The sequence below is a fragment of the Octodon degus genome, unplaced genomic scaffold (assembly GCF_000260255.1).
Source record: "Octodon degus isolate 3935 unplaced genomic scaffold, OctDeg1.0 scaffold00035, whole genome shotgun sequence".
NCBI lineage: Eukaryota > Metazoa > Chordata > Mammalia > Rodentia > Octodontidae > Octodon > Octodon degus.
Genome location: NW_004524611.1, coordinates 4,261,500 through 4,272,890, shown reverse-complemented (window position 1 = coordinate 4,272,890; position 11,391 = coordinate 4,261,500).

Genomic DNA, 11,391 nt, shown 5'->3' with positions numbered 1-11,391 from the left:
TGCTGCTGGGGTTGTGGGTGTGAGTGCTGCTGGGGTTGTGGGTGTGAGTGCTGCACCCCTGCATAGCCTGGCTGTTGCGCTCTGCCTAAGCAGGTGGTTTACCTAAGCACTAGAAGTATTTTTCGAAGCCCCACAAGTGACAGCCAGTCTACAAAGTCTGCTGTCTGTCTTGTGATACATAAGTAACTGTCTAGTTATGCTGGATCAATAGTGACATCAAAAGAATTGATTAAGCTAAGAAAGGAAACAAAGCGCGGTTTCATAGTGTGACCTCCAGGCTGCAGTGCAGCGCTCCCCGTGTGTCCCTGCTTGTCTGTGCCAGAGCATGTGTGGATATGACTGTGCCCAGGATAGCATGTGCTCATGGGGAATCCTCTCACTGTCCAAGACGAAAAAGCCAAGACCTTGAGTCAAGAGGAATACGATGGTGGGGACAGTGACCATCAACACGAAACGCAAAATCTAACTGATGGCATCCCTCAGAGATGCAAAGTGATCGTAGATGTGCGTGTGAGAGGAATTATGACCCAGCTTGTGCATAACATCGGGGGACTCTTGTGATGACCTTACCGGAGTGAAAGCATTTTAAACCAGGCGCAAGACCAATACTGTACATAGGAAAGGAGTAATAAACTCAACCACATTAAATTAAGAACTCCTGTTCATCAAATGACAATAAAAAGAGGAGAAAGGAAGCCACAGTGGGAGAACATCTTGTTAAAACATATAACCAGCTAAGACAGCAACATCCAAAAAACGAAATAAACACAAAGCAATAACAAAAGAATACAAAATAAAAATGGGCATGAGAGCTAGCTAACATGTCAAACGAAGACAATATTCAGATCAAAAATTAACTAACATTAGCACAAACTCATTAGTTATTGAGAAATGCAATTTAAAACACTAACCACTCACAGCTTTATCCATGGGAGGCTAAATACAAAGATTGCAGCTCTGCTCTGTCATAAAAAATATCAAACTTGAGTCACTGGTAGGAAAAAGGATGCTCTTGAGACCATAATGTCACCTCAAATAAATCAGACACACAAGTGTAAATGTTGCAGTCTCTCTCACATGAGGAAGCGAACATATAAAGATACAACTAAAAAATAGACAACAGGAAATAAGGAGACAGGCCTTTTGCACACAGAAAGGGAGCTAAGAGACAAAGGGACAGGGAGGAGGATGAGAAGAGGAAGAAGAACTAAGATGTGCTGTGTGCATGGGCCAGCGCCATCCGAGGGCTGAGGTCATCCTGCGCTACCAGATGTAGCAATAAAGATAAAAACTGGAGCAAAAGGAAAGACTGGATATGTGTGTTTGAAGCAATGGAGAGGATTTTGAACGGGATTTATGTCAACTTGCCTTTTACAATAATAAACTTGTCAAAACTGAAACATCCACTGTACTGTTCAATCACACTTCACATAATTCTGCCCAATTAGTGATCATTCTATAAAAATGTTCTCACTTGAATCATTTCGCTAGAAGCCCATGTTCACTGCTGAGCACTGGGCATTGTTTAAGAAAGACTAAGTACTGTTAAGTGTCATGTACCACTGTCCTTGGGGACAGCATTCACAATTCATAGGTTCTTAGTAAGTTCCGGAGCTGCATCTTAAAGCCATCAGCATTTGCACATTGTTTTGGGGTGACAGGAGCTGGACCCAGCTTCTAAGTCATCCTCCCCACTGTGAGCATTGTGCACTTCGTTGCTTGTCAGCTAACAAAAGAAAGCACAAATCCTAAGTGGTATTATAAGGAAGGCCATGCAGGAACAATACATTATTTTCTAGAATAAATGGCAGTGCCAAAATTCTCTGCCAAGATGGCCACTGGGGGACACAAAAATGACAGAGTCTGCAGCCAAGCGCATCTTGGGTCAGAGGAAGGCCTGGCAAATAGCGGGTGAACCTACAGCAGCCAGGCTTGCCCTTCAATGCCAAGAACTGGCTGGTGACCCCAGCTAGAATCTTTGTAAGCTCCCCAACAAATAGGATTGTTTTGTCCACAATAGTAAGTATTGAACCCAGGGCCTTTGCACTAAACTACCTCCCCAGCCCTTTTTCAATGTTGTATTTGTGGACAGAGTCTTGCTAAAGTTCCCCAGGTGGGACTCTAACTTGCTGCCCTCCTCCCTTAGTGCTGGGATGGCAGGTGCAAGCCCCACGCTCAAGGTATTTTTAATGGAAAATACGCGGATTGGGAGCAATCGTTTCAGGAAAAGCTCCGAGCCTGAAATGCCGCGTCAGGCAGCATGGGCTTGTGTCCTGCTTCTGCCGCTGACCAGTACGTAAACTTGTGCCATTCTCTTAGGTCATCCAAGCTCAGTTTCCCCGTGCGTAAAGTGGGAAAGATGGCCAAGATCCTTTCTAGGCAGACATTGTTGGCTGGCTTGATCGCTGATGAATCACTTGCTTTGTTTCATCTCTGTCCTCTCTAAAGAGGAGCTGAGCAGATGGCCACTTCCCAGCCCCCCTGGCGGCACAGAGCCAGCGAGATGTGGGGACAAACACCGCGCACTCGTCTTAGACTTTGGCCTGAACTTCCCTCTCGTTTACCTGTCAGGCACCCAGGTGTGACGGCTGCCTGCAAGGCGGCTGCACGGTAACCTGCGGCCCCAGCATGGGTCAGGCAGCCAGCGCCGCGCGGACGAGTCAGCAAATCCCAGGATCAGGGTGGCGCTGCCAGGCCGCGGCTGCCACCCCAGCAGGGATCCTTCTCCACTTCCTGTTTTCCATGAAGAACGAATCTCCATTTGTTGAAGCCGCTCTAAAGCATATTCTTAATTACTTGTAGCTGAAAGCATTTCTAACCACTGAGACAGTTTAAAACCTTTTAATTAATACACATTATAAAAATAGGATCTCTAGTTACACTTGACAATACCCGTCATACTATAATATATACACACTAATTTGTGCCAAGTGAAATCAACTAGTACGAATTCACACAGCAGATGAAGCTTGTTCACTGGAGGAAAACTGTTAAACAGAGTCCCCTGCACAGCACGTCCCTGGGGGAACAAAGGGTAGCTGTCTGGTGGCTTCTGAGCCAGAGGCAAGCACTTGGGCAAACTGGGAGCCTAGGATGACTTTATTTAAAACAGAAAATTTATGATAAATTAGTCTTGCTGGAGCCAGGAGATGGGAAAAAACGAATTTCATGATGCCTTTGTGTGTTTCCTCGGAGAACTGCTCTTGGCAAAAACAAAAGCGAACCTCAGGAGAAGACAGTCAGGAGTGCTCTCTTCCTGCGCAGCCTCCAGCAGCCCATTGCTGCCCGAGCCCCAGCTGCGCGCGCCCACAGGCACGGGGCTTGAGCGTGCCAGGTGGGAGGCCCCGCACCTCCCGCACTGCAGCCCTGGGGAACGCAGCCTCCCAGGGGATGGCTAAGCTGTCTGTTCCCGCTCTTCCTGCGGCTGGCACCGGGAGAATCCCTCCGCCCTCCAACGCCAGCCCCAGACAGACGCTGTCTCCTGCAGTATGCGCCGCGCCTCCATCCTGTATTTTCCTCCCGACGTGCAGCAACAGAAGCTTTGCTGCAGACAGAATCCACGGTGGGTGCCGTGCCCTGACTTTGTGCCCTTCACCACGTCTGACTGGAGCCCAGATTCCATCACCGCAGCTCGAGCTTCCGGGATGGACCGTGAACCTCTGCCTCCCGGGCACTGACTTTGCCTGGCGCAGACACAGGCGAATCTATTCGCTAAGACGTCGGAGGCTACCAAGGAACCGCAGGGAGAGCACCTGGAGGACTGGGAGCAAAGAAGCACAAGTACTTTCTCCTTTTTTATTATCTTAACACTGCACTGTATTTGTGGAGGGAACAGATACACGATTCAGCTGACCCACCGCCCCCCGTATCTGCACATATTATCCCATGAGAAGACGTTCAGCAATTGTCCCCCTAGGTTAGAAACAGCCCAAAGACCAGTGGGTCTTTGATGCCCAGTGACCTCCAGGATAAATAAAAACTTGTGATTACCCGAGGGATTCCTGATTTCCACTTTTATTCCTTAGTGTTCGACTAAAGCCCACATGAAAATAAGAAACCTGTAGCAACTTTCCCAGTAGAAGCTGTCTCTGATTATGAAAGCATTTGAAAGACATATATGAGTCACACTCGGCTGGCAGCTTCACAGCAAATTCATGTTCTGCTTCCTGCTGTGCCTCCCTAGTGGCGCAAACCCAGTCCAGTGTTGGGCCACAAAGACACGACACCACGATCCTGATCAGAATATTAGTGAGACCCTATCTCAAAAAGACCAAAAACAGAAGAAGAAGGAGAAGGAGAAGGAGAAGGAGAAGGAGAAGGAGAAGGAGAAGGAGAAGGAGAAGGAGAAGAAGAAGAAGAAGAAGAAGAAGAAGAAGGAGAAGGAGAAGGAGAAGGAGAAGAAGAAGAAGAAGAAGAAGAAGAAGAAGAAGAAGAAGAAGAAGAAGAAGAAGAAGAAGAAGAAGAAGAAGAAGAAGATGATTAAACTCCAATGGAAAATACTTCACCATCATCATTGGACATGTCCTGCTGGTCCCTTAATGTTTGCAGCCAGCACTCCCAGAAATCCCACACACATCAAAGCATTTCAATATATGCAGGAGCCTGAAGGGTGATGCTCATAAATTTCTTTTGATTGGGGGTCTTTGTCTATTTTACCAGCAGAAGACAGTGGACTGCCACCTAAGCCTTCTTAATAATTAGAACTATATAACTAATCATGTCTTTGAGGACAGAAATCTAAAATCCACAGGGCTAGGATCACCGGGCTGGCACTGGCCATTCGTATTTATTCTGGAGGAGGCTGGGGAGCTGGTTGTTGCTGACGCTACGTGAGACATTAAAATTTTAGAAGAATGACAGTGCATGGAATTGACGCTGATAAACAACGTTGGGGCCCAGAATAGATCATTTTAGGGCACTCGTAGGAGGTAATTACAAAGAAAGGGATGTGCATAGCCCTGCTTTCTGCATGTGTCGGATCTGTGACAAGGCTGGGCGGGTCCTCTCAGCTCCTTGGAAGCATCTGCACTGGGCACAGATGAACTACGTCTTAGCCTGCGCCAGCAGAGGTGGAATCTGCGCTACCCAGGGAGATGGGCTCCTTGGAGTCACCCCGGTGACTTCCAGATCTCTCTGCCACTTGCCATCTGGAAGTTTAAGAACCTGAAATCTCTTTTTTTTTAATACACACAAATACATTGGATTGTCATTCAGCTAGCCAGCATGTCAGCAGACAGACCAGACTGCATTTTCTAAACAAAATTTAGACATACAATACGTTGCCTTTGATTCCTGAGACTCTCAACACCATCTCTCTTCCCAGGATCCAGTTCTGTCCCCGACCTGGCCTTGAGGACACGAGCCATGCTTGGCAGCAGAGGACACAAGTGACACATCCTGCTGTGATTCTGCTGTGGATGGCTTGGCGGCTTCCGACAGAATGGCCACAACCACGGGGCACACTGTGGTTTTGCCACTGGGTGTCACAGCAAGTTCAACTTTGCCATTTGGAAGAGAGGGACACAGACATTTGCAACGAACGCAGCCAACTCCATCATCACTTGGGCTGTCCTCTTCGATGGACATCGAGCTTCTCTCCGCTTTGCTCCAGCCGCAAACTCTGAATTAGGGGCAAATGCTCCCAGATAGATCTCTTCGCCGTCTCCCAGTGCTGCCACTGCTACTGCAAGCATCAGGGGCCTGCGCAGGGTAATTTAGAGGAGATCTTTAAGAAAAAGGACTGTAAAACTATGTTTCAATGCAGGCAATTTTCACTCCACAGAAGCTTTATTTCCTAACTTGAAAATATATAGGTAGGTAGATAGATAGATGTATGTAAAATGAAGAAAAATATCTCATGTTGACATTTATAAATGAGATAAGCTATGTAAAAGCAGAACAAATAAAAATACTTTGTAAGCAGAACAAATAAAAATCACTTCCATTTGATTTTCTAACTATAACTTATCTTATTAGTGTATGCATGCAATAAAATACTGATGCTTGTGTTAGGGAACTGGTAAAGCAATGTAACGTACCTTGATCATCTCTCACCTCTTTACCCCTTTCCCTGATCCCTCTCCCCCTGAAGGCAAAGCCAGCACAAAGCCTGAGATCCCTTCTAGATGCAATGGTTCATGCTCAACTTTTCCACCAGAGACCTAGAACTTGGAGCAGAAAGTGAGGGGAGCTACACCTGACTGAAGCTTAGACACCGGGCTCACCCCAAGGGGGCTGGGAGATTTAGCTTCTCTATAGCAGTCAGCTGCATCGAGTGCTTTAGCCAAAGCCCATTCCTGCTCTATGAGCACCAGCCTGTAACAGCTCCATCTAATGACCACTAACACCTGCATACTAATTAACATGTGCCAGGTTATGTCCTATGTGCTTCTGTGTGACAACCCTGAAACCTCACAAAGCCCTACACAAGGGTAGACACTCTACTACATTTCACGTATGTAGAAACTGAGGCAAAGGGGTTCAGGAGCATGCGAAAGGCCACAGGGCTGGTTGCCCTGAGGAGGATTTTCCCAAGGTCTGGGCTCTCCTGGTGCATCTGCCAGCTGGCCTCAGGCGGGCCCCAGGCCTTGATGCTGCTTTGAGGATGCTGTTGTAAAGCTTGTAATGCTGTGACAATGTCACACACAACAGCTGACTGGGTGTCCTTTTAGGTTAGAGGTAAGCATTAAATTTTGGGGATGAAAATAATGATGAGCTGTTGGGAGCTTTCTGTCCCTCTGACAAGAATCTCAAGTAGGGCCAGGGCGATGGCTCGGTGGAATAAGCGTTTCCCTGGCAAGCGCAAGGGCTGAGTTCAATCCCTGGTCCCGCAAATAAAAGAATCTCAGGTATATCAATTTAAAGGGAGGGAAAGCTCCAGGTTTCTAAGGTTTCAGGCCACAATCTGTTGGCTCTACTGTCTCAGAACTGTCCTCTTGTGACACACCTTGGCCCACAGAGGTGAAGCAGTTACTCACTTCCGGTCAGCCATAAGCAAAAGGACAAGCGAAGGAGAGACTAAAGTTCTAGTCAAGGGAAAGGTTCTGGCAACGTCACTTCCTCTCACTAGGCCCCACCTCTTAAAGGCCCCACACCCCTCAACAGCACCACAGGTTTCCACCAAGCCAAGAGCCAAAACATAATACTAGCCCTGCCAGGAGGAAGCAAGCAGATACCCAAGCCTCATTCATTAACCAAGTGGCTTGGGATCCTGAGTTTGTTTCCAGAGGAACTCTTGGTGCCAGAAAATTCTTGTTTTGTATAGGTAGTTGAACGGTAGCCTTTTGTGCCACTGTCACTTAAAAGGGCCAGACATGGAAATGCAGATTTTGAAGGTGGTAACTTAAGTTGCTACTGGGTCCCTGAGAATCTGAAGGTTGATCTAGCTCCTGTTGGCCGACCTGATGGAAAATGCATTTATATTTGGCAGATGCCAATACAATTGGGCTTTTTAAAATTCCAGAAGACTTTAATTGCAGAAAATCACTTAAATTTAATCCATTATTGTCTTTTTTCTTTTTCACTCTTGAAGCTGAGCAGTGAAATGAGACCAAACTAGTTTCATAAAAGCTAATTCCCTCTAGAATGCAGAGCCCATCTTTAAACTGCCCTAAATCTTCTGTCCGTGAGACTCTGCCCCGCGAACTGCAAGGGTCCATGATCTGTTTCTCATTTACACATTTTACTCTCTTCGGGAGATGGAAGGAAAAATAACCAGAAAATAATGGAATTGTCATGGTTCCTGGCCATCCTGTAAGATGGCCAACGCAGTTCACGTCGTGGGAGAAGAGCGTTTTCTCCCTGGAATGGTGCTATTAGGATCCCCAGTGGCCCTCTGAAGCAGAAAGGGAGCTGCGAGCTGGGCGCCTTCTGCGTGTCTGTGCACTAAGGAACCCTCGTCTCCTTAGACCACAGGCGTCACGGAGATCTGAGCACCTCCTCCTGTTACCATGGAGACACCTTCAGAGGCGTGGCCATCGTAAAGTGCACTGCGATTACTTCTGCCCATATTTTTTTAATGTCCTTTGTATTGACTCCTTCTTTCTCATTGATACCTATTAGTCTCACATTTTCATCTTTGCATCGTCTTGCAAGTGATGAATTATTTTTTCCTGCATCCTAGTTTTTTTAAGAGATCTTTTCTTATCTTTTCACTAGCTGCACCAGCGTCTTCAAGATCTGAAACTCTGTCTTCACTTTCACTCAAACGGTTTTGCGAGCTTGTCATTGAGATTTTAAGTTCCTCTATATCTCTTTGACTCTGCTTCAAGCGATCTATTTCTGTCCTGTATTGCTCATTCAAGGAATCCATCATTTTTCTAATCTCCTCTACTTTTTTTTTAATCAATGTCTTCTTTAGAAGCAGCTATTAATTCTTTTACTGCAGAGCTTTTTTCAGATTGGGTTTCCTCCCTATGTTTCTGTAGTTGCTTCTTTACTTCAGATGCTATGAGTTCAGAGAATTACTTTTTTATTTCAGAAAATAATTCTGCTGAGTTCCTCTATGACTTTCTGCTGTTGCTTATTTACTATCGACGCTATTAATTCATACATTTGAGCTGAGCTAGTGTCCTCTGCAGATGCTATTAATTCAGGGATTTCTTTTTTCATTTCCAATCTGAGTTCCTCTATACCTTTCTGCAGCTGTTTCTTTATTTCAGAAGCTATTGATTCATTGCTTTCAGCTGTGTGGTTCCCAATTTGATGTGTGTTAGTGTTCTCTGCTCTTGTTATGGGTGGGCTTGGGTTCTGAGATTGCATTTTGCTCCTTCTCATTGTCATTTTGTATAGCACTGTCTTCTGACCTTTGTTGTAGAGCTTTGGTGCAGTTATAACCGTAGCACCTACTGAAGTTCAGGTGAAGCTCTACAAAGTTTGGATTTATCCTGCTGTGCCTGGCTTGGGTCTGGCTGCTCTGCTCAGTTCCTTCCTGCTGCTGCCCTTGGGAGTGAACCTGTTGTGCCCCTCTGGCAAGATGTTCTGCTCCTGGATTAGCTGGGTGGTTCTGTCCCCTACTTTCTCTGCAGGGACTGCAGCTGCAGGGTTTCACCCCAGGCCTGTATGCCAGGCCTGAGCTGAGTCTGAAGGGGACAAGGTAGAGTAGAGGGGAGAGGAAGCTGTCCCACACACTCACTGGGCCTGGGCTAGGGCTGGATCTGGGGGTCCCGAGAACATGGCAGAAGTTCTCACTCACTGGGCGGGAGTGGGGGAACTGTGAAGTGATGGGGGGATCCAGTGGGGTGGAAGAGGATCTCACCCATGCTGTGCCTGGGCTTGGACCTCACAGGTCCCGCTGGCACAGGGTAACCGGAAGCTCTCCCACACACTCCATAAAGTGCACTGCCAAGCCGATGTGTACATCATGCCAGCAGGACCACTTCTCAAATTAAGTCTCCTGCTTGGTAGAGCTGCCAGATCAACCCAAGGATGCTGAGTTACTTTCAGATGACAGATAACTAAGAGTGTGGTGTGTTTATGAGAGTGTCTCAAAGGGCACATGGGACTTAGATGGACTCCAGCCCCATCCGTGGCCTGCCTGACTTTCGGGTGGAACTTACCATCCTATATTCTTACTTGGTTGATCCGGCAATTGCAACACTAGGCTGCCCCTCCTAATAAGAGGCAAATTTATCTAGGGCCCAGAACGCCATTCAATTTTTAAAAAATTAAGCCGAGTGTATGGGATGCTGCTGCCTTACATTTTCTTTCAGGTGTGAGAGAAGAAAAGAAAACAGTTGGCTAAAGGAGGAAGGAGGCCGAGTGATCCGGAAGGAGACATGGAAATAAGACAAACAGAAGGGGATTTAGCTCAGCGGTGCAGCGGCTGCCTGGCAAGCACGAGGTCCTGAGCTGGATTCCTGGCACCCCTCCTCCCCTAGAAAAGAAAAAGCGAAGGAAGGAGGAAGAAGAAAAGAAAAGGCAGGAGGTGGAAAGAATTCAAGACGATAGAAAATATTCAATTTTCAAAACAAAGTACCTTTGCTATACCAGAATTATACACTGTCACAAAGTGATTTATCTTAATACTAAGACGATAGCGATTCCCTGTAGGAGACAGCTATTTAACGAGGTAATTCATGAAACATTGTATTGCCGCCTTTCATGTCATACAGTCCTACACTTCATTAGATGATTACAGCCCTCAGTACCATCTTTCTCAAACACAATCACCAACAAGGAGACCTCCGGTCATTAGAACCCAGCTGGCTGGCTAAATTCTGTGCAGACACGTTTACTCTCCGTCCTCTTGAAGGACATCCAGCAAGCCCCAGGCCATCTGGAGATGCGAGCAGCTGCCACCTCAGCATTTCTACAGGGAAAATAATTCTCTGATTTAATTTTTTCAAATATTTACCCAGAGGTTTATCTCTGTATATACACGGTCCCATTTCTCATGAAGTTAAAAAGTCAACTGACCTCCCCGGGCCCCGTCTGCTTTGTCCACATAATGAGACATGGGCTACAGCACCCAGACGAACTTTTTCACTCAGAGGCTTAATGATTTTCAGGGCCAGCCTTTAAATGGGGAGTCGGAGAGCTAAATGCTACTTCATTACATTGCTTTGCTCACAGGCGGTCGCGGAGTTCAGACGCACACTTGTTTTTGTCTTGGTTAAGCTTCTAGCAATATAAGAGGAGGTGCTTTACACCCTGGATACAAAACTACACACCTCAAGTAAACAGAGGTAAGCACTGCAAGCGAGGCGGAGTAGGAAACACTGAATCATGCCATCATCTCTCCTACTCACTTAAGGCTTCTTGTGTTTATTTGAAAATACCGGGGTGTATTCATTCCAGTGGGAACAGAGACCTAGGGAAATAAACACTCAGGGCCAACTTCACTGTGACTTGGCTGTCGAGTCTCTTTCACATCCTACTTTGAGGCTCGACCTGTGTGGCTCTGCAGTGGAGGGAAGGGGTTGCCAAGTGACCGCGAGGGTTTTCCTCCACCCCAGGGGCATTGGAGTCATGGGGCCATACGTCCCAGCTGACATCATTCTTCCCTCCAATAAGCAGAGAAACAGGCATGGCCTCACTCAGAGCTGGACAGCTGGCTTTCTCATGGCTATAGGTGAAAGAATTCCGGGGAATGAAGACAAGACAGCCCGGGAGTCTTCAGAGGAAGGTGCAGAGGACAGTGGAGAGGATCCCAACAGTGAAGGGAGGTCGGAGACAACAGCAAAGCTCAGCCCTGCCCTGCGTGTGCCCGGGGCCCAGAGCTGAGGGCGAGCTGCTGTTTCCAGGGCAACAGGGCACAGGGTATCAACAGGAAATTCGACATACAGCAATGCTGGCAAATAGGAGACAAAGGCCATTGAAAAGAGGATTTGTTGCAGTTCCCAAGCGGAAGGCTTATGGCAGGGCACGAGGGGCCACTCGGGAAGCACTGGG